Source organism: Plodia interpunctella, chromosome 1 (genome assembly GCF_027563975.2).
Source record: "Plodia interpunctella isolate USDA-ARS_2022_Savannah chromosome 1, ilPloInte3.2, whole genome shotgun sequence".
Taxonomy (NCBI): Eukaryota; Metazoa; Arthropoda; class Insecta; order Lepidoptera; family Pyralidae; genus Plodia; species Plodia interpunctella.
The window spans coordinates 7,052,032-7,073,352 of NC_071294.1; the positions used below are offsets into that span (position 1 = coordinate 7,052,032).

General features: G+C 32.5%; 1 protein-coding gene across 9 annotated transcripts in view; it reads left to right on the forward strand.

The window, feature by feature from the left end:
• The window catches only part of CadN (Cadherin-N), a 275,837-nt gene that overhangs the window by 109,121 nt on the left and 145,395 nt on the right, over positions 1 to 21,321 (forward strand). For 2 of the 9 annotated variants that reach the window (XM_053744447.1, XM_053744512.1), the window contains exon 1: positions 10,666 to 10,834. The exons of the other annotated variants lie outside the window; for them this stretch is intronic. The gene's annotated coding sequence lies outside the window, so the exon portion shown is untranslated. Of the gene's footprint in view, positions 1 to 10,665; positions 10,835 to 21,321 lie in introns of those variants that run through there. 9 annotated transcript variants of the gene reach the window in all.

The following is a 21,321-nucleotide window of genomic DNA, read 5'->3' on the forward strand; positions in this document are numbered from 1 at the left end:
AACGCTATGTCTAAGAGTGGGTTGCACCAGTCAACTTTGACATTAATTTTAACGTGCGTGCTGCTGTCGTTTAGATAAAATGGCGTATTTTGATTTTTCTCCGCAGGTCGAAGTTAACGTCAAAGTTTACTGGTGCAATACACCTTAAGCTTACCTCTGCTATTTGGTCCATTTCTTAAAAGCATTTTCCAAGGAAACTTTCTATGAATATGCTTAATTTGAGCTTTAGTAAAATGTAAATAAGCAGCCAAGGATTTTACAAACTGGAGCAGTTTTATTCAAAAATGAAACATTTGCATTCGTATGAGTCTTGTACTAACTCGAATTTATGCACAAAGTGTTACTTGTTGCAAACATTGGAGGCACACACAGAATCGGCATATAGTCTAGCATACGTCAATTTGCAAGGATCTCAATGAGTATGCTGTGATAATAGCTGCATGTTGCAATAAATTTTGCTATTTTGATGTACTATTATAGACTATTCATTGTTCAATTAAATCTAGACTATCTCACTAGCAGCCGCCAGCGACTTAATAAAGGGTAAAATATTTTTGGTTTAATATATTTATTTATTCTTGTTAAGAATTACAAATTCAGTTCACACGAGAACAACAAAATATCAATGTTCGAAATATCTTCAAAATCGGTCCAGTCGTTTATGAGTTGTTATATAAATACAATTGCTGAGTTATGTCCTTTTTGAACTTCCCAGTAGTTTGTAGCTTGTGAGAAATAACTATAAATATAAAAATTGACGAGAAAAATTGCATGTGAAGGTCTAATTTCTGAATTTATTTCACATTGATTTGAATTTAAATTTGAATTTGTATTTATTGAAAATAACTTCTGTGTGTCTTAGTTTACTTCGAATAAAAAATTATTCTATTCTATATAAATCTTTCCTTTTTGTCATAGTAGTATAGATATAAAGTGTATTATTATTTATTTGTATTCTTTCTAGAACATTTAATTTAATTGCTTGAAGAATTATTTTTTTCTTTTTTGTTTACTATAATCTGTCGAGTTATTTCATTCCATTTATTTATTTCTTTCTTTGCCATTAAATATTATTAAGATTAACAAGTCGCTGATTCAGATTAAGTAAGCAAATTGTGAAATATCGGAAGAACAACTAAGCATTTAATTTTCTTGTTTTACAAAATAAGGAAAAGTCTGCTTCCTCTATAGGAATTTAGACTACCTTCTATTGCAAGATTTTAATTAAATCTCCTTTGATCATAGTACTGGAATGTCTCTTTGGTAAAATGATTAAAACCAACACAAAATGGTTGCCCTGTAATCTTTTTAACTTCAGTTCTTTAAAAATGTCTTCCTATCACTTTTTAACACCTAAAATGCAGGATTTGACTTATCAATCAAAAAACGACTTATCGTTTTTATGTAAAGAAATTTAAATTTATTTTTGATATTTATTACCGCTTTGTTCTGTCTTTTGTATCAATATTTTGAAATAAGTTAATAATAACTTATTTCAATATATTGATACAAAAATACTTGATTCATTTGTGAAATTGTACTTTCTAATTACAAGATAAGCGATAAAAATATGAATTTTAATTTATATAAAAATGTTTGTCATACTAGCTGCGCCCCGGGGCTTCGTTCTTGTAGGAATATCGGGATAAAAAGTACTCTATGTATTTTTCCAGCTTATATATTCTACCCGCGTACCAAACTTGATAATAATCCGTTTAACAAACATAGACACCCGTATATCCCCAAACTTTCGCATTTAAACTTATGTTGTTATATAATATATCTTTATACGTACACTTTTCGTTTCAATTATTCGTATTCTACTAAAGCGCAAAGAATCACTTACTCTGTGGTAAGGGTGAATCCTAAAAAATAATTCTTAAGCGAATCCCGACACGCCCTGTCGCCCTTACCAACTCCAAAATACAAAACGTGATATTGCCTAAACAGTCACTTACCCAGACTAAGCTGCTGCACGGAGTAGTTAGTTGTTTGTTAATTAAAATTAGGCAACTTTATAATCTTGCCATGACATTGGATATTCTGCCTTAACATTCTTATCTTGGATTTGTTTTGCAGATTCCTGGAATCTTATCAAAAACAATATATAGGTGAATTTTCTTTCGTAAACTAGAAGTTGTGCGTGTTGATACAGGTTTTACCACTGGATATAAATCAGATCAAATTGATTCATTATCACTAAGTATTGTTTTGCAGATCTTAACCTAAATATGAGTTAACTTGGTAAGCTTAAGGTTTATGTCCAGCCTACCCTATAGATTTCCATCTTACCGATTGGAAGCAGCTTACGTGAAGCTGAATATGTGGCTCATGTTTGCTACAATATTAGTAATGTACATATATACATGACATTATTATGTATACAATTTTAATAAACTGAGATATTTCATTGATAATATGAAACCGATAACAAATCCAGTTGTGAATTAAGAATATTTATTGACAACTGAATTAAGGACACCTATTTAATTACTATATTGTAAGTCATAAATGTTTACTCGGCTAATAAGTACCTATTAATAAAGTTTAAAATGTTTGCCGAAAGGACATCGGTTGTTATCATAAGGCTTCGTAACTAACAAGGGTCCTCGCTCGGCTTAATTAACTCCTTTAATAGGTATTTCTGCTGGGCAACTTACCCGGAGCAAGGGTCTAATCTAAGGGATGCTGAATAGAAGATCATTTTGCCTTCTGTCAACTGTAGACGTGCCGGCCCTACCTAACATAGGAAGTTTTAGACGTGACCTATGGAACTTTCAATCTATTAGTTGTTTTTTTAAATATATTTATATATATATAAAAAACCAAAACCGAATAAATACAATTAATTTTTATTTTTAATGGACTTATAGTAACCGAGTATATATACACGGTTGTGGTTTTTTGACTACCTGACACATCCTTATTAAATATGAAAATAAAACTAAATTAATGTAAGTAGAGCATGGCGACGTTGACTCAATTTACTATATCTGTTCGCTGAACAATTGAAGTTATATTCATTAGTTATTTCTGAGTTGTATTTGTATAAAACTAACTAGCTGAATCATTTTGAATAACTTGTTACACCTTTAATAATATTGATAAATTATAAATTTCCAGGAAAATGAATTAACCTCAAAATTTACATTGCATATACATATTTAATTCAGGAGGCATATTTTGTGCCGGCACTCAAAGTTAAATCCCTATGGTTTTCTTTAAATATTTATGAAGGCCTCTGAGTCCAGCGACTTTTAATACTCTAGAAACATTATCATATCCTTGTCGTAAGCTCTTCCCGATAAATATTCTCTCTTGAAGAAAATCGACATGAATGGGCTGGTAACAATAGCAAACTTTTGTTAGATACAAATAAATCTGTTCTCATTTATATTTTCAATTTAAAGTAGATAGAAAGTGGAGAGATTTCTGTGGTGAAACGTAAAATCTCCTTCGAGATTATAACAATGGGATACATCTGTTCGATAAGATATAAATTCATTTCGAGCGCGATGATTTATCGGTGCTCGTGTCCGTGTAGCAGCGCGGCGCGCGTGCGTCGTCATCGTCGCCGTTTCCCTGCGCCCCGACATATCTTTATGATAAATTGCAAAGTATCTACGAAAGAGGTGAAATTCTTAAATAAAATAATCCTCTTCTCCAGAAGACCATTTCTTTAACGTTGATAACATTCTTAATATTATATAATATTAACGTTATCCACGTTCTTTCGTATACGCTATCTAAATTCTTTTCGAGTCAACCACGTAATAAAAATACAGTTTTCAGCTGTAACAGTTCGAGTATGGAGTTCCTTCTTGAAAGTAATGTTGTTATGCACTCGTGCAAAACTTTGACTATATTTGTGAGACATTTTCGTACTGCATGTAAGCCAATAGGTGGAGATATTTTTATCGAATCCCGTCTGAATTTGGCCGTGCGACAGCTGCCGATGACGTGCCTTAAGCGCCTGTTATGCCAGCTCTCCTTTTATTTATGATCGAGTTGAGCGGTGCTTATTACGACTGCGGGCGCGGGACACGTTTCATATGCCAGCCCTGCTTGAGTAGCGCCTTTTCTTGACGCTTATTGAGCTATTTTGCCGAAATGACTCGTCACATTCACAAGTAACAATTTTATTAGTGTTATACATCAACATTATTAGGGCCTTGTTGGGTTCTTATGCACAATATGCCTCGTAATTCTTCTAAAATATCAGCTCTTTATGTCGTTGAGTAATTACTCTTTGAACTAAGACATTCCGTCTAATTAGGAAGTTTCACCATACACAAATCACGCGTCAACATTGAACAAGGTTGCAAGACTTTATATTGTTATTCATGGCGTATCTTGAAACTGTGCAGTGATGTGTATCTCTCTAAGCCCCCACATATATATTTCGCCGTTTTGTCTATCACATGGCAGCAACTTCCCTAATGTTTTCTCATTCTCCGGCAGTGTTCCCAAAAACTTAGCTCATTCCTGTCTCGGTGGGTGCTTCCGCGAATTACGAACTCTACACTCGGTCGTCGATGCGTGTAAAATGTCTTTGCGATCCCGTAAATCGCGCCATGTGCGCTTCACCCCCGAGAACTGACTTACTCCACTTTTTTTAATTAACTAATTGCTAATTGAAAAACTTTAAGCGTAGCAAAGACGAACTTTTGTCGTCGCAGGTACGGAAAAACGTTTCGACCTACTTTGCAGTCAAAAACAATCGTCCATTATCTTCAACTACCGAGTGAAAAATAAAATTTAATCTCAGATTTTAAATCGAGTGTTTGTCTTCTTTCTATTTTGTTGATTAAAATCCTAATGGGGACTTTCACTAACGCCACTAACTTAAAAAAAAATGTCGTTGCCTAATGTTGCTTTTTAGTTTTATCATGCATAACTTACATATGACATTATTCAATTTTAAAATTACCAATAATATTGCAAGCGAATTACTGATAATTTAATTTTGCGTTCGATATATTTATGTTTCAAATTTCACGCAGTGCTATAACGGCACTAATGTCATATTCGAAAAACGGTGGTCAAACGACATTTTATATAACCTGCCTGTATTTGGTCGACACGAAGCAGCCTATGTAGAGTACTTGTGCTATTAGACAGAGCGTCGTCAGCCGGCGACGACAGGAAACGGCCGTCGTCTACGTAACAAGGTTAATATCTTGCAATTCTATCAAAGACTAATAGCGTTATCTGCTTCCTGCAGCGCCTTCTTGCAATAAATGTACCACTTTCTACATAAGCTATTTCATTTCATGTAAATTTGTTTGTTTAGGAGTTGTTATTTATACTGTAATTGATTCCCTCAGTTGTAATATTTCAATCCTAATAATAAAAAGTCGTAACGATTCTGATTATTCTATATTCATTGATTGAAAAAAATCAAAAGGAAACTGACTACAAGAAACAACACAAGTCACTTTTCAGAATGAATTTATTTTCTTGGGAAACCAGGAAAATAAATAAAAAGTACAAATGTAATTTCATTAATCCCACGTAAAAGGGTTAACACAAGATATCCGTGCGAGCCGAAAATGGGAGGTGCATGAGTCAGCCTTTGTTCCGGACCTCGGGCAGTGAGCCACGGATCCGGCGCCTTCTTGGAGCTCGTTAACGAAACAATAAATAATGATTTGGACGTCTCCACCATTGCGCGCTTTGTTCGCCCATCATATTTTCCGTCGGCCCGTCGGCGAGCGATGGGGATGGCCCCCGATGTGCTGTCGATGCCATATCCGGACTTTTCTTCATTCTATAATGCGATATTGTTTTAGAAATACCAAAATATTTATCACAATATCAAGGTTTTCCGAAGATTTAATTCGAAGTGGATTTCTTTGCTTCGTCAGTCCACCCTTTACATCCTTGTGTGGTCTTGTTCAAGAACTCTTTTTAAAAACTAAAACTTTTTAATTTTTTTTTGGTACATAATTAATATTTTCCGTTATTTCCTTATTTTATATTTATTTTTATTTAGCAAGAAATAACTATTTGTTTGTAATAATTTATAGGCATTTTTTTTATTTTAAACTAATTTAGAATATTTCTTTTTAAATAACCTATTTATTACTGTATAATAAAATGTAACCAACTACCTAATATAAGTAAACAACTATGCGATATTTTCTCCACTAGAATAGTTTGAGTACCTATATAATAGTATATAATATAATAACTTGTTTTTTGAACAATCATCTGCGAAATCTGAAGACAATTGAAAAAGTTCAATAGTGTTTTCCACTCCGAAGTTGCGTGCTCGTATAGTTTAAGTAACTGTTTTGGATCTCTACCAAGCTATTCCGCTTGTGGAGCCATGGGGACAAGAGAGTTATAGGTCTGACTTGGCTTAACAACTGTTATCTAATGACAACACCCGCTTGGGGCTTTACGTGCTCCTTGAAGCTAGAAGGAGCTCGAGATAATTTTACAGTCATCTTAAGCTTGTATAATGTATGTTACTTTACATCATATCACCACAAATATATTATTAACACATTGAATATTTCAGTAAAGTTACACATTTTCTTTTAAGTAGTGATAATTCTATATCCCTTTAAATTTAATACATTTTATTTATTTGTATTTATGTTAGCATAGGTAATGTGGAAACCGATGGACGGCCGTCGTCACCGGGGATTATTACATTTCCAAATCCGTTTGATGACCTAAATATTTTATTACAGGTAAGTCCTGTGGACGTTTAATGCTGTTACACGTCTAATTGGTAAGTGAAATTTTGAGCTGAGTGATGACCAGGTACTCATCTACTTATCTTATTAAATAATGGTAAGTAGAAATATTTTATGCGAAATTAAATTCTACTTTAGATCTCTATAATATAAAGCCATACTGGTTTTTCTCAAAACTTAGTCGAAAGAATAGGTGACCGTGCGAACGAGTATAAAATATCAATTAAATGTAAAATATGTTCAGCAAGGATTTCGTCTTTGTTCCGCTACATTTTTCTAACGTTTTAGTAACGGCTAGTCATAAAAATGATTCATGTATAAAAATAACCATAAAAATTCAATAAGCGTTGTTGAAAGTGTAAGCATCGTTGTCGAGATGTTGTTACCATTTTGTATTTTCAACAATATGTCATATTTTTATAGATGCTATGAATCTAAATTATGATCTCCAATTTACATAGGGGCCTTACCTGGCATGCGAACTTCCCGGCAATTCAATTTCGTGCTACATGTCATATGCAAGTAAAAAAAAGTTAGGCGAATGTTTAAAAAGAGAAAATTTTACAATGTCCAAAAAATTTTATATGTCCCAAAATAAGTTAGTATTAATTTCATATATCTACGCATGAATTCATTGAAATAATGTAGGAAGCGCTAGCACTTTTTCACAGCGACGTTCATTCAATTTAATATTTGACGAAACCTGGTGTTCTTTTTCTTTTCCAAATTTTCGGGTATGTGATCCAACAAATGAAAATATATTTACAACTATATCTTACTATATTCATTGCTTATTTCCTTTTGAATATGAACTGATTTTTGTAAACATTCAAACATTTATCATAAAATACTTATGTCTCGGTGTTTATTCAGCAAAGACGGAAACTATGCTCTATTTCTTAAAAAAAGCCATGGAGTTTGTTCCATGTAAATATAAAACTTTGACCTGGAATTCCACAAAATTATTATAACAATGAATTTTTTATCAATGCAATTTCGTCATATTCAATAAGAATGCAAAATATTGAGTACTAAATATTTATAGTAAAATAAACAATGCTGTCCATTTGATGAATGTAACAGAACATAAATATTTAAATTGGATTTTAGTAATGTATAAATTACTAGTGAAGCCAGTTTTGCGTAGGTTCAGATGATGTTTTATTCTAATAGGAGAATATAGGAAAATAAGTGTTTATATCGTAATAAAAATTATCAGCTCTGGACTCCCTCTGTTTTGATTGAAAATGTATAGTATAAATAGGTGTCTTCCGACGAAAACATTTTTTTTCAACTGAGAAATCTCCGTGCCATTATTACAATGGTATAATATACAATATGATATATTAAACACACTATCTTGAATGTTCAATATTTCACAGAAATGTTAACAGCTGAATGTTAAATATAAGAAGCTGAAGTTGTAAATGCAATAAAATACACCACAGTGCTGTCGAGGACGATAAAACAAGATAAAAGTAATTTAGCACTGCTCGCAGCAATGTCATTCATCGCAAACTTTATTTATTAAACAATAAATACTGTTACAGATGTAACATTATATCCGACTTTATGAAACTTCCCAGATATATCCGAAACGTGCTGGTGTTAAAGTTAAAATACTTTAATAGTTAATAGACAATTTTCTAACTGATTTTCCATTTTGTAAGATGTTGGTCATATAGAGAGTTAGAGATAGAGTTAGAGATATCAGTAAAATACTAACCGATATCTCTAACTAAAAGGGTGGGGCCAGGGTGAAAGTTGAAGATAGGAGATAAAGCTGTAATTGACACGTTTGCTCCTAATGGACAGTAAAATGGTCACGGAGAAGATTTGAAGAATATGAAAGAAAGGCAAGAAATATTCCAGGATATAATATTTTTTTATTCAGTTCATACAGAAAAGTTTCGCCACATGTAAAATAATAGCATCGACGAAATAATCACATTTTAATAATGTTTCATTATTCAACCCAATAAACGCGCGTATCGCGCGGTCGGAAAAAAATTAGGACTCGTTCAATACATTTATTTTTCAAACGAAACAGGTGGTTTTTTTATGGAATAAAAAACTTGTTAGATGAATATTTGGAGCCAGGCAAATGCAACACGAGCGGGATTGGACACCATTGTACGCAGTGTACAAACGAAGCCTCGGTCTTTGGACAGACCATATCGCCGTATCGTTTCTACCTTTGAATGCGCAGTAAGAGTGTCTGTTGTAAAAAGCGTAAAGCGCATTGTTTTCACACTAGTGCAGGAAATGTCCAGCTGACAAGCGATGCTGGGTCTAATGGACCGCTATTTACTTTGACTAAGGGTTTCCACAACGGACACAAGGATCGTAAAAATAATGTAGAAAACATTGTACGGTTGAAACTCAGGTTTAAAGGAATCTAAGATTATTAAATTTCGTTGTGTCGCAATTTGTATGTGATATAGTAAGAATTTGTTATAGCACTTACATTTATATGTTAGATCATTGTATACGACTTGCGATATTACATTTGCGACTAAAATAATACAATATTTTTTAATTTTAGTTAGTAATTAGTTAAATTTAGGTAGTAGTAGTTTATTGTTAGTTTTAGTTTTAGTTTTGAATGTAAACAATACTATGCACACAAAATTATATTTTATTTCATATCATCAGCAATAAACGCATAGAGCACCCCATGTAATTCGTGTAGTAGTTTTGAAAGACAAGATAAATCAAGATGGTCGCTATTGTTGGTTGGAATAGTATCAAAGTAAAAAGAACGTAGTAAAACAAATTTGGTAAAATATATTACTGAATGAACCAATAAAATGAACAATTGTCGCTATTCTTATTTGATGTTATAATTATATAAGAACGCACGACATTGAGTGCCCAAAATTGAATGTATTTTTTAACATTGGTAGTTTTCGTGAAACAATTCTGAAATTAAGGCCTTTTTGACTTGAAAACTTTTCAGTCAAAAAGTCCAGAGAAAGTACCTGTATAGAAACAAACATTATGTAGCCTACCTATATATATATAAATGAGACATCGAACAATATTAATATACTCAATATATTTTTTAAATTACTTTAATAATGATATAGGCGTCATTGAAAGAAAAATAAGATAAATATTGAATCATATATATTTACCAGTCTTACAGAATACGCGATAAAATAATGACCGAGATGTTACTATCAAATTCACGCGGGCGAAGCCGCGGGTAGTAGTAGCTAAAGCTAGTATTTACTAAAATACTTCAGTCGAAAGCATAAGTAACTTGGTCTTATGAATATAATAAATTATGAGTTATGTTATTACCCTCAGCAGTAAGCATCTTATGGAATAATTAATAGGGGTTGAGAAGTTTCCCTTTGATTTAGTTTTATATTGTTACAGAATTGTTGACAAGGTTGCGTAAATCATACTTGCGTAAGTTTTTGTTTGTATCCATAAAATCCATAAATTGAGATTTTAGATCTATCACGACGAAGTTTTGATTTCAATGAAAAGGCACTTGAATGAATACAACTTTAATTTGAGTTTTATTTTTATATTTAAACCATATTGTCCCACTGCTGGGTAAAAGTTTTCCCCAATTGCTTCCAAAGCGAAAATGGACCAATCTCGCTGGGAGCTGGGACATCGACCATCTTCTGGGTACGCGTTTGTTGTTGTTCATCGATAAAACTCAATAAATAAACATTTTACCCGCGTTTAAATATTGATTATCACTACCAGGAAAATTGGAATCTATTAGTTTACAAAATAAGTAGCAAGACGATCCCGCTTAAAAAATTATTTTTAAAAATCATGGCTACTTGCAATTGAAATCCGTTCAGAATATGAAAATTAAATTATAATGGAATATACGAAATACAGTTTTTGAGGATATTGAGTGTGTCAGTGCGTGGACGCGGCGGGCGGCGGGCGGGGGCGGAGCGCCGGCAGTGGCTCGCTAGCCCGCACCCCGGCCACGCGTCCCGCCATCCGCCCCGGCACGGCCCGCCAACCACTCACCACGTGCTATAACCGCCTAAAAAAAGTTGCAAGTGCTGTGGTGCATCCAGGAAAAAGTGGAAAAGTTTTAAGCAAACAAAACTTTGTGATTTTATTTATTTTTTATCTCTCAAGTTTTTATTGTAAGTAACTATTTCTATGTACTTATTCAATATCAATCAAAAGAAACAGCATAAATATTATTATTACACCAATAATGTGGTAGGTATAGGATTAGAGGTTTAATTAATTATGTTTCGGAGCTAAAAGGTAGTCCATGATTTATGGAATGGCGAGGGCGATGTATAATACAATAATCTATTCATTCTCACATTGCATTAGAAATAATACAGGGTACGTCGTAGGTATGTCTTAATGTAGGCTTAATTAAAAAGTTTTTTTGAATCAATATGATAGCGTTAATGACCGGATCATACCCCCGTTTTTAGATCATATAATTAGCGTCAATATCTAGATGTATATTTAATAGGCGATTATTAGGACTTCTAGGCCTATGTTCTTGTCCGTCACAGTTATCTGTCATCTATAATCCCTCAAGATTTTTGTCGAATCTCCTTTGTTAATTCAGCTAACTTAGCTCGATTAATTGAGCAAATTTTTCATACATTTAAAAGATATAGAAAACTGCCCCAGCTATTTTATCTTCCCTCTCAGCTTGTAATCCACTTCATTAGTCATCCTAGGTGTATCAAGGGCAATTTTATTCTTTTCGTAATTCAACTCAAGATGGATGAATGAATGAATGAATGAATGAATGAATGAATGAACATTTATTGGCAAAAATTAAGATTCAAATGTATTTTTTTCTGCCCATTTTATTCACCTTGTGTACCGGTTCTATGAACCAAACTTTTAGGCCGATCATGGCCCAACTCCATTCATCATATCCTATTCATTCATACCAAATAAACCTAGTTGCTTCAGCTAAGCATAACTTTAATGTTCGAAACTAGAAACTTGTTATTCACCTCCTATGAACAATACAATTTTCATAGTAGAATAATTTTCATACAAATTATTTCCAATCCAAAAGCGGCATTCGAATCCATTCACCCGCAAACTACAGAGGAGAGACGTGTTTAGACATTTGCAAAACTTGTATATACATTACATCCTTACTTTCGACTGGTGAACTATAATTTGTCACTTTGTTCACAATCGAACAAAGTATGTGTGACATACAAATATAATATTAACTCAAGAGGCCTTTTTTTTTAGCAAATCTTCTCGTTGACTAAACGTAACTCTTCAGACCCATGTCTCCACTGGTCAACCTTCTGGGGAGACATCAGGAATCTTTAGTACTTGCGTCTCCCCTCGCTGTAAGAGACTAGGTTTTGGATTATATTTGAAGTGTACTTATTATTAAGGACCACTTCCATGAATTTCTGTATGTCTGTGACAGATGCATAATTATGAAAAGTCTCTCATTTCTCATCCTCGCCGTATTACTGGTTCGTTCGCGGTTGTATTGCACCGAAGCCCAGGATCCCCGTAAAAAATAATCGTTAAATTTTGAAGACATCTATCAGCTGTCAAGACTTAGTTTGAAAAGTATTTGTATTTAATTAGAAATCGATATATAGTGATTTAATGTTTCCCGATCTTGTCTACCCACCACAAAACTGTCACTTTATCTTCGCGTGGTAAACATGTTCAGTTTGTACTGAATAAAAAATAAAGTGTACACTGCGCGCAAACATAAGTACCTGATTTTAAATTATTTAGAAATATTCTTTTCTTATTCAGCTATTCATTTCTTATTGGCAAATAAAAAACATGGCTGCTTAGGATATAAATATTATTTGCAAAATATCGCCGTTAGTGTCGTCGTTGACTGAGCACTTTACTATAAAATAAAAAATACATGAAAGCCATATTATATTACCGCTCAAGACGCTAAGCGGTAACACAAAGTCTTTAGCTTAGACAAGTAAATAATCTGTGTTGAGTTCTAAAGAAAGAGAAATTACCACTCCCGCGATAAAATCTTAAAGGAAACGCCGCAAAATGACTGCAAATGACTGTGCGAAGTTATACAAGTTTCTGCTCTCTTGTTATATAATGCCATTTAGTTTGCATTTTGGATTCTAACTTGTGAATACTTGGTGAAATCATGGTAATATCGTTGCTGGCAAAATTTACGAAGCCTTTCACGAGGAAATATCATTAGGAAAGTTTAGCTCTTTTGGTGCAATGAAATCTTGATGGTCACCTCGACGTTAAAGTTCCATTGTAATGGGCGACCCATCGGTTTAATGTCTGCCAAACTGCCCTCTTTACATCACGTGTCCTTCCTTAATGAAACCCCTAATTGATAACTTGATTAGACATTTTGTAACTTTCGTTAAAGTGGTTCATATAAGTACTCGTACACATATTTAGGACAATCAAGAAATGCATCCAGTGGATAGTTCTCATCAATACAGTGTCACATTGGACAGTTAGAAATATTCATTAAAATAATGGCATATAGAGCTGGTTAAAGCGATCCCAGCCCTGACAAAAACATTTATTTATCATCAGCTCAAATATGTATTGGCGTAAACATATCTATCATTGAATTCTTTGTGATTTTCAACGGCCATCAACTTGCATATTGAAATAATAAAAAAAACACAAATATAAAATTCAGTAGGTAATATAGAAAATGGTATCATCATCGTTTAGAAAATGGTAATGAAAAGCAGTGAACTATAAAGCCACAAATAATAGAAAAATGGCAATGGATTGGTAAAAGATATTAGACAGAAAAGTACAATGTAGTTTAGGAAAAAAAATTCGACGTATTCTTTGTTGGCGTTATTTTGGGTTGTTTTTTTACACGATTGAAGACGTTCCCTGGTTTTGTTATAATTTATAGCCACAGGTGGCAAAAACAACTTGGTTGTTTTTGTGATGTTTAAATAAAACAATGTGTGAATAAATACGTCTCCTACATGCCCGCCCGTTCTCTGAATCTGAACTGTCAAACGTGAGATATTAAAGGGTTTAACAAAATTGTTTGCTGAAGGCTCCAGGAAATCTGAAAGGTGAATATTGTTAAACTGAAAATGTTTTTATAAAAATTTGGATGGAAGAACACAGCGTAGGATTATTTTTGCTATCATATCATATTATGTATGAACCTCACAAATTTAAAAGTTTATGGGATTACTTACGTGAACCTGTCAAGAAATAGTTTCCCATTTTATTTCATAATTTCATTTTTTTTTGTTGATATTGACATAGCTTGAATGTTTTGTAGATTTGTCGATAAATATTTAACAATTTTTAGATTTATATTTATTTATTCAAAATCCAAATCCTCTATAAATTACTTAAAGCTAAAACTTTTTAAAGCCTTTTAAACTGACCAATTATTAACTGAAGCTAGTATGTTCGCAGTAGAAGTTAGTTTTGAGGTCGGCGCAGATTCAATGACTAATGCGAAGCGTTGCTCATTTAATGTAATACTCGGGTATTGCACGTTTTTGAAAAAAGAAAACGATAAATATATTTATTTAATGGTACTAAATGAGTTTACATTCGCATCACAGCCATGATGTCGGCACGTGGACGAACAAAGAGCTCCTTGTCAATCAATAGGTTTTAAAAAGAAGATGGCCCGAGATCTTATTCAGCGCTCGCAATAAATGTTAATGGAGAGTTACTTCGCGTTTGATTACGTGATAAGTGTGCTGTCTTTGGAAAATTGTCTATCATTCATACTCGTTCCGATAAATAGGAGTACAACAAAGATTATGAAATAGTATTAAAGTATAGTCCATTGCATGTCAAATTACCTAGCTTGTTTACTATGTGGAGGTAAAATAGCTGCGGCCATATTCATATAGTTAGAATTTCGCTATGAGACGTGCTGTTGATGACTGTACATTTAAGTTTAATCTGGTATTTCTTTACTTAGTTGTTCACTGATACTCATTATTATACGTAATATTAGAGTAACTTAAGTGAATGTTTGTCGAACGGTGATGGAAATTTCTGGAATGAATCGCCATCCCACAGGAGCGAGCGCGCTTGTCAATTTTAGTTTATAAACTCCGATCGCAGTACAGGGCAATTAATTTTCGCTTTCAATGTAACCTTAGAAAATGTTTTCTGTCCCTGATTGTACATTTATCTTCGTCTTTTGAATTCTATCGACATTTTAGAAGTAACTTTTTAGAATACGACTACGAATAAATTGTTAAGTTTATATTAAGCACGACATATACATTGAAGTGTCGTGCTTAATATAAAATTAACAATTTATAATTGAACAGCATTTTCAGATTTTATGAGCAAGACTACTATTTTATATTTCATAATATAAAAAAGAATATATTTTATAATTAAAATAATAACAACTAATAACATATTTTACCAAATGCTAAAACATAGGGAACTGAAAAACTTATTGCAACTACTATAATATGAACCACACTACATCATTTTGTTTTAAGGTTTATCTGTATGTATCTCTGTGGCTGAATGACTTTCCAATTTCTAAATAAAAAACTACAAGATTATCTTAACAAAAACACAGGAAATTACAATTTGCACGATTAAATTTGGATTAGATTCAAGTAATTGTACTTGTATACTAACAAAATGATAGGTACATAAACTGCCCTACTTGAAGTTACACGTGTAAGAACTTTTAATTATTATTAATTCCGAGGTCGCAGCGGAAGCAAATGTTCATTTAAATAATGGTAGGGCCCGAATTATTATATAATGGTAGCTACGTATTGGATACATGATTAATTATTGTCTGGTTTCAATCTGTATTTTGGATAACCAATAATGCGTGACCAAGCCGCTCGTGGGTAAAATAATTATTATCAGAATCTGAGAGTAATATGTTTTCATAGTTTGTTAACTGATATACATCAAGAAGCGAACATTTTATAAACCAAATATAAATATTGTAGTCATTAAGCTATGTATATCATCCTAAGTTGAATTTGAACAGTAATTGTTCGTAGAGGGATTGCTAGTTTAAGGCTCTGATATTAACTCTCTGTCACATAATTCTAATGTTAATAGACAAACTTGACGGACAGTCTGAGACATATTAACTTACACTTATATCATTAGCTGCTGTATATTCATAAATAATAATTGGTTCATACGACGATAATAAATATACCATAATGATAAGGGCCTTTTGAGACGGTTAATTAAACGTATTGATAAGGATCGCTGTTCAGTTGATTGGTATTTGCTTGACATGGAAACTGATTGATTGCTTCGCTAATAAACTATTGAGGATGAATTCGTGTTTCGTGGTAGGTACTGGTGTGCAAAATGTTGATGTCATAGAATTTATGTTTCATACAATTGGCATCCTATTTTATTAATATAATATAAAGTATTAGTTATGTTTTGAAGCTGTAGTGGTCCAGTTGTTAAGACATCCGCTGTGATCGAAAGAACCTAGGTTTGGCCACCTCGTGCCATATGAATTTTTAGATACTTCCGATACTTCCTTCCGTTGAAGAAAAACATCGTGAAAATACCTGCACACTTGACTAGATCAATGGAGTATATGGCTTGTGTCAGATGCCTTTAGGCGATTTTAATAATACCTGACTTCAGTAACAACAACATATTCCATTAGAAGAACCAGCATCACATCTTTTTTTATCTTTCTATTAAATTATTTTTAGTAGTTTTTGTACTTGCCATATTTTGTAATTGGTGACTGACGCCGGATAATCGAGTTCGTGGAATATTAATAGCTATTTCTCAGATGTCATATCATTGCAACGTAATTACTTAATTTTGAAGTTGACGTTACTACGGTACAACCTGTACAACGTACCAAATTAGTTTCAGTGTCGCTTGACCTATTTCAATATGATTTTATTTTGTGTAATTTGAATGTTTCCATTCTGATTTACGAAAAAATATATTATGTTATTGTCGTAACTATATCACTTTTTGGTACTATAAGAACGTTTATTTTAAGTATAACGAATATAATTACTTATTCAGTTTCGGAATGTGTCAGTTATGTTCTGAATATCAGATTTTCATGAATATTATACAAAAATGTCTGAATTAAACTAACGGATTCTTGTTAGATCCAGGACGATCTATAGAATTGCTACAAATACAGACCAAAACTTGATTCGTTGATGCAAATATTTGGTGAGCGCTGGGATTTTCGATCCCGATTCAGGAAAGCTATCTCGCCATTTTCCTATTGAACCATTCAAGTTTTCTTCTACGAATAAATTCGCTATGAATCTTCTCAATAACAAAACACTCATAATTTTCATAATGTTATGTTTGTCGGAATTTTTTCATGTCCGCAAATGTTTTGTGTGTAATTTGGAACATATAAAGTATTTATATTCATACATATTAATGGTTATGACAAATCTACTGGTTTTATATTGTAGGCATGTATTTTTTTACTAGCTCATTACGATACTATACGATTTGGCAAGTAGTATAGGCTAAGTACAAAAGATATGAATACTAAAATTATTTATCTATGAACACATTACGTAACATGTGTTGATATCATGATAATAGATTTACGAAATCCAAAGAAAATTTTGATCTTTAATGGAGTTAAAATAAATGTCGCACAAGATTTTTAACTCATTTTTAAAATAATAATGAGATGAAACATTTCTGGAATCGAGCGGGATTCCGGATTTTTTTAAATCTCATTATCATTTGCAAAATTTTAAGGCAATTATGCTTTAGTCTACTATATTTTTAATTATTTTGAAACAATTAAAAATATTTTGCTTTTTATGGTACTATTAAGTGATTTGTTATTATGCCATATAATGGCTGAATTTTCTAGTACGATGTATATATCTGTATTAAAGTGATCCTTTGTGTCTGTTCCCCAATCTTTGTGGGCTGTATGAAAAGAGGGTACGCAATAGTGGAGCCAAATTTCCAGGGTAAAGAAACAAAGGGCATTGTTACCCACACAAATATGAATTCTGTCCCAGAATAATGGTTTTTGACATGAAAGAGTCTCTTCAGTTTTATAATAAATCTGGTTAATGACAAAGTGAATGGCCATGGCTTTCCACATAGTGCACCCCTGTACTGTATCTTTGTGTTGGAAGTTCAAAATCAGATCCAAATTAATAGAGTAATCTACCTTTACAAGCACGGATTCATTTTATTCAATTGATCTTTCGAAAGGGTGATTTTCCATCAAGACGTTCGTTTTCGTAGATACTTGTCCATTTAGATCATTAAGACAATATAATTAGTTTTAATTACTGCATAATAAAAGCTTTATTCACAGTACGAAATTATCGACAACTCATATTACTAACAATACAAAAATTCGGGATAAGTTTGGAATATGTAATTGAAGTATTTGTTTGGCCACGTCGTGTCGTGGATTCTCGGTTATAGGACACGGGATGAAGACAAAGTAGGGTTTACGTTTGATCCGATGCAAATTGGTAAAATAAAGTCTAGTCTTTACGTTCTGAGCCAAAATTTCTATTAAATGTTTTTTTACATTTACTTACTTTATAATAAAACGATGATAATGTAAGAAAGGATATCATGCAAATCATGAAGTTTTTAAATTGCAAATTGATGATAAGTCGTTGAATTTACCATAATGTTCCGATCATAATACAAGTTTCGCCATCAAACGTAACAGCTGGATGGTGTATTATAATATCAACCTAGACCAAAATGCGATATTGAAGAGTATACATGAGGAAAACACTGAAAGATACTGACAAATAATAAACAAAGATAAAGCTTTGTTTAACTAACGAACAAACGAAAATGTTGCGTATATTTTATAAATTCTGTTATTTGTTAACAAAGCGTGCCTTTTTTTACAGTAATGACCGCCGCTAAGTACATTTTAAATTTGTATTAATATCTAATATTTTATTGGGTCAATAATATGTCTTGGCGCAAAAAAACAAGTAGAAGCTGTCAGCAATAGAATTATTGTTTCTATTATAATAATATTTGCTAATTGTTTCGATAATGAATGATTATGGCACGTGGTGCTTCTTAAATGCTAAATACAGTTTAGAAAGTGAAGAACTAGTATTACGATGAAACGTTTTTAATGCAATGACAGCAGTGTCATGGGAATGATGAAAATGGATCGTTTCTGGCACGCCTGGCTGTATCTCAGGAAGGGGGCAACAGTGCGTAAAGTTGTTCTTACCGCTTGCCCTTCACAAAAACTGAACCGCGTAATGGAAATGCTTTTCCGGACCATATTTTATATCCATAACCATTTGTTTTTATTAATATTTGTCCCCGTAAAATCAATTTATGCGTTTTCTAGTTATTTATTTAAAAAATGTAAAAGGCGGACATTAAGCTGAAAGTTTTTTTATCAATCTATCGACAAACTGATGGAAAGAAAGTAGCGGGAAAAATATGTAGTAGTTGTTCGCAAATCACAAAACTGATGTATAATTGTAATCATGCTATGAATGTATAATACTGTTATTTTGTTTAGTTTAGTTACTGTGATGTGGTCTGAATTTCAATTATATACGATTATTAGGAGTATCCTATGCTTATAGTGAGCATATCCGGCCTGAACTTGTCACCACAATACAATCATGAGGATTGATGTAAGTTTAATTAAATTCCTGGATATAATGTGCGCTTGATGTCTTCTAAGAAAATATATGTCCTGTGTAAATATTTTATTAGATGAAGAATTTATGTTGAACTAGCTTTTGAATAATCTCTGATCAATCCCTTTTTTTATTTATAAAATATGTATATTATTATTATAAAAATAGAACGAATGAATCTCTACTTAGAATATCTTAATTCGTTTGTAAAATTTGTTTTAACGTTAGAGCTTGAACCAGAAAATAATTTTCTTTATAAAGAACATGTACTAATCTAAATAAAGTTACATAATGGTATAAATAGTAAACTGAATTCTTTTTCAATGAATTTTAATTTTGTTAAAGCAATAATTAAAAAAGGAGTTACTTACTTATGCCACATATCGGTTTAAATAATAAATTACGTGACAGCATAATGTCAGATGTGGAGCAAAACTCATGATTTGAACTCTGCACATACTGTTTTATTGCTCTTCTGGGTAGATAAACTTTCCTCTCATACGTCCACTTGATAGAAACAGAAAACGCTTTTATAACACACATGGGTTTTATTATGTTTACCCTTGTCGCTGTATTGTTGATTTCGTATTTCTTAAAAAATATTCTGCTGTATTTATCGAAAATAAGCCTTACTATTGACACATTAATATATTATATATATATATATATATATATATATATATTCTTATTTATACATACGATTTTAATAATGTTGGTGACTGACTGACTGTTGGTTTCTTGCTGTGTTTGAAATATAACCTTACAAATTGCATATCTTTCGTATATCAGATTAAATTAGTATTGAAATCGTTTGCTTAGCACTAATTCTAGAGAAGGTTGGATGAAACTTCAATGATTTGTCGCCCGTCCCTCTGTTTGCAGACGGAACGATTCACTGAGCAAATTTGTGAAAATCGCATTTGACAACGTCATGCATGTATTCGTATACTTTTATGACGAGCCTGACCCGAACTCTGACATTTTTAGGGGCTGCAAACTGTTCATACATACGTAAAGCGTTTAATGAATACTGCGAATCATTTTTTACATTTTGCGCTTTTGTTGAGTTGCTGCTGTTTCAAATGTACACCTATAATAGGCTTAACTTGTCATTTGGTAGACCTGTGTATGAACGATGTTTATTGTAATTTTACTACAGGAAAATTGTAATATAATTTTTGCTTTTTATACTTATGGAGAAGAGCATTCATATTTGATTCTCAATTCCATCAATACTATTAGACGATCTGTATTTTTGTAATCCATGCTTCATTTACTATGTTAATTTATTTCATACTTACATGTTTTATTAAAGGTTTACATTATAAATAAATAAAATTAGCGACAATAAATTAATGTACTAACTTGCTCTGAAATATATAGGTGCATTGTAGTAGAAGAGCATTGTGCATATGTGGTAGTGGAGCTTGTCTTCGAATCTAATTAGCCGACGTGTAGGTACGCCAAGGAGATCGAAACTTGCAGCTTATGAGATCGACTAACATCCTGACAAGATTACAAACTTTCCCCACACAAATCTTTTCAGGCCCAGTAACATCAACCCTAAGCTTTTGTATTCATGATTTTATTCTAAATGCCAAGGTTTTGTCAGACATTTTTGTAAATTGCTTATTTAATATGGCGTGCGACTTATGGAATAATCACGGGGCGCATCGTAAAGATGAAATCTTTTTGTTGTTTATACAAAAGACTGGAATTGCTTAACAATTGCGGTAGATCTTGGAGCGTTCAGATAAAAACCTCCTAGATGGTGAAATGAAATTGGTGTTTAACTTTTTGTTTAACTTTAATCGACCGCCTTTCACTGGAGTTCAGTTAACATGTATAGTTTTTTACTGTCAGCTTTGAATGGATAATACCATGAAACTTTCATAGTTAGCGTGACTTGAACATTTTACAATTACTGTCAGTCTGCTCACCATAATTGCCTATTATCTGTCAACAGTAACAGAAAAGGGATTCATGTGCAGCGAATTTTGGCTTCTGACCAATCTTTCCTT